Below are 4,065 nucleotides of genomic sequence, written 5' to 3' on the forward strand. Positions count from 1 at the left end.
CTCATTCCTGTTCTCAACTTTTTACATTGTATCTGTCTTTGTATGACATTTTCTCAGAGAAGCTCAAAAATAGTATCATGTTATTGGAAATAGCAGCTCTTGCTTCTTATATTTTCCAATTCTTCGATGACTGTCAATAGCGAAGACATGAAAATTCTTATTTGCCATTCGCGGAGGAAGAAAATGCAAAAGAAAGACATTTTCCTTGTTTCGACACTTTACTTCAATTTCTGAGTGCAGTTACACAAATAATGTAGGTATCTACAATGTCTTCAAGTGGCAACATAGCGAACAAATTGGTGAAGTATTTCCACTGAGTTCTGTATTTATTAATATATATATATTTACGAGGGTTGCTCCGAAAGTAATGCTTTCATAATCATTCTGCAAATGTACTTGATAGTTCGTTGCTGTGGGATAGATAGCGGCAGATAAGAATCCTGTAGGTGCAAAGTCTGACTTGGATACCCGTTTGAATGTGCAATTGAATATCTTCGCGCAGAAAAAAAAAGTAGCACCGATTGAAATCCATCGAGTCTTGTTGAATTTTTATGGAGTGTAGACAGTGAATGTTAGGAGGTGGGTAGCACATTTCAACAGTAGTGAAAGTGAAGTGAAAGACCACGTTTTGGACGGTCATGCACAGTTGTCATACCAGCAAATGAGATGGTTTTCCCTCACATAGGAATAAAAAATTAGTTACCCTCTCTAGAGCTAACATTTTTATAGATTATGTTTCACTGGTGACTAAATGACTAAATGAATCAACCCCTCACGTATATTGCAACTGCACTAAATTGATGTGAATGTGCCAGTTTTTTCTATGAAAACAGATCGTTAAAATGGGTCGTAGCAAAAATGAAACAGAATATCAAAAGTTGGTCATTATATTTTGGCGTTACATTGGACACTATCTAAATGAAGTCGCATGTTTTGTTAGTGTATCAGAGTGAAGTAGCCAAAATGTCTACAAGAAATGGTGTAACATTCTTGTGGAAACAGTATCAGAACTGTGCTCGCAAACAGATTCTAATCCATAACAATCGAAGATAAGTTTTGTCTTGTCAAAGAAAAGCGTTTTCAAACCGGAGAAGAGTTGCTGCAGCCTGTAGTACAGTTTAAGTTAGACGTAAAATTGAATTTGCAGATTGTTTCAAGAGAAACATTCTATATGAGTAAGAGCTCTAGAAGTCTAAGTTTAGCTGAGATAGTTCCAGATTTGAATAATTTGTCCTTCCAGGAAGTATTTGGGACTCAGAATGTCCAGCTTTCCCTCTAAAACAAAAGTTAATACCGTTTATGTGATATTAAAACGGGTGGCTCCTTCTTTATTATTCATTGATGCTCAACTGATAGCAATTTACTCTGTCAGTCAGGGGCGGATCCAGGACCGACTTCTGGGGTGGGGCGGTGGGTTGTAATACTACTACTTAGAGCTACTTTTAAGAGCTCCAAACTCTGGTATGGGTTTTATTTATATATAAAATAAAAAAGTTTCCTCTTCTTGGGGGGAGGGCGATTGCCCCGATCGCCCCCTGGATCCGCCACTGCTGTCAGTACAAATTATATCAAATCATTGAACATTTTAATGGACTTGTTTGTATGAAAATGAAATTATTTTGAAAATCTGCAATATTTTTTCTAGCTTACAACATTTAACATACATTCAGCTGAACAACACAATAATAGTACAAAATAATTTGTTAACATTTACAATAGCCACACTTAATTTCAATGCAAAATTTACAATGTTAATCATAATTAAATAAATTATACTTTCTTTTTGTTTGTTTACAATATTTTGTAACGTTTTTAAACATCGCTCTTGTTGCTTTGATTATATTCGCAGTTATACGAGTAACTTCGTTCAGAAAAATAATCCATCACAATTACATATTAAATATTCTGGAAAGTTTTGGTATACTTATGTTATTAACTAGGTAGCGTGCTCATTAATTCTGTTGTATTCTTAATAAAAATATTTTCATGATTAAAACTCTGTGTTAATACAGTAAAGCTCGATTATCCACGGAATGGGTGGCAAGGACACCGCGGATAGCGAAAATCACAAATAACCCGAAAAACGACTAAAACTGAGGTGCGAACACGGAAAAAAATACAGTATTTCAGCATAAGAACTATGTTTTATTGTCTGCATTGCTCGGATCGTTAAAGTCAATGATCAGAGAATATGAAAGCCATGACCAAAACAAAAGAGCAAGAGCCTGCCTCCCATCCACAAATTACGAGAGGGCCTATAGGATTACAATGCACAATAAGCCTGTTAGTAATTTTCGGCCTTTGCACTGTAGGACCTATTGTATTTTCCCAGTTGTTGGTTTCGATTATTATTATTATTATTATTATTATTATTATTATTATTATTATTATTATTATTATTATTATTATTATTATTATTATAGGTTCGTAATTAACCCTTCAGTGGTCACCCGCGGACTTTCACTCCGCAGGGAACAACTAATGCAATTTACTACCACACAAATCACTTCTCCTAATTCCCGTTTCTCATACCTTACAACAATCGGCTCCTGCTTATCTGAGAGAGTTATATTTCGAAGCAAAACGTGCACTATTGTTGGAAATATTTATTTTTACAAAGCAATTTGTTTTTGTTTTAGAACATACAGTACTTATTTGTATGCGGGGTGTCATTTCGCATTGACTACTTACGAGAAATAATTAAGAGTAACTGCATTAGGATTAAAAAATATTTTCGCGGATAATCGTGGCTTTACTGTATTTTAAAGATTACATAACACAATTTGTAATAATAATATAAACACGAGTCAAATGTTTTGCAATATTTCGGTCCCTTATTTGATTTATGCGTATGGTTACTAGGCATCTCGATTTATTCGGGACAGTCCTTTTTTTTTTCGGTCCTAATCCCGAATTTTTTCAACTGAAGTCGAGACGCGAAAATGTTCCTACATTTATTTAAACAACCAATTATTTTATTTTCTACAGTCCTTAATATTTTATCTTACAAAACCAATTGTTGCTCTTAAAGGAAACAACATAGGTAAAAATTTAGATTTTATTCGGCAATTAAAATTTTATTAAATGTTGCTTACAAGCCAAGAGAAGAAAGATTATCTAATTCACACATTCTTGTTTACAGCTTTTCTTTCTTCCCTTAATCTGTAGCTATAAAATTTAATTTTGTATAGATGTAACTTATCTCAAGACACATTACTGCAAAAAAGACTTAAGCTACGTGAAGAATATAAAGGGGCCGCGGTGGTTTACAAGCAATGTACAGAACAAGGCACGATCAGACCCGACTCAAACTTCGCCCAGAGAACACATAATAGAAAAGAAGAAACAATGCCAAATTAGAGCTGCCCCATCCAGAAACACCGGAGATATGCTTCGCAACATAACGCACCACGCGACAATATGATATAAGGTAAACATGGCAAGATACCAGTTTACGTTGAAAACGGAAAGGAAGAGCAGCACCAGGATATCAAGATATTTGATATGCTATAACACTGACTTGGCGGCCATCTTGAAAGTCGCCATCTTGGATATAGCGTAAGGTATTGAAATGAGAAGCGGGGTGTATGATATATCAATGTAAGGTAAAATGCAAAAGGAAAACCAATGATGTAACCGCGAAAAACATATGTGTAATGGTATGGACGGGACGAAGTGTAGAAGACTCGGGCAAAACAAACGTGTATTCGAAGGGCAGAATAATAGGGCAAGACCCCACGATAAATGGTACGCGACAAGTAACTGCAACAGTGTCTGTGCATGGAAGTGCATCCGCCTTGACAGATTATGCCTTCCGAGGATATTGGTGCCTTTCTCTGATATTGTGACTGTTTGGGACCGTCGTGAAACAGTGTAGCAAACCGTGCAAAGGAAAAGATACATTCGTAAAGAAATGTAAGCTAGAACAGGGCTGGCCTTTCCCATCCGTACGCACTTTGTTTCAGATAGTGTTGTTTAAACAAACGTGGGCCGAAATGTCTCTTGTTCACACGAAACAACAAGAAAATTGAACAAGAAACGTACAAAACGGTGTCCAGGAGTGGG

Source organism: Thermobia domestica, chromosome 10 (assembly GCF_964235325.1).
Source record: "Thermobia domestica chromosome 10, izTheDome1.hap1.1, whole genome shotgun sequence".
Taxonomy (NCBI): domain Eukaryota; kingdom Metazoa; phylum Arthropoda; class Insecta; order Zygentoma; family Lepismatidae; genus Thermobia; species Thermobia domestica.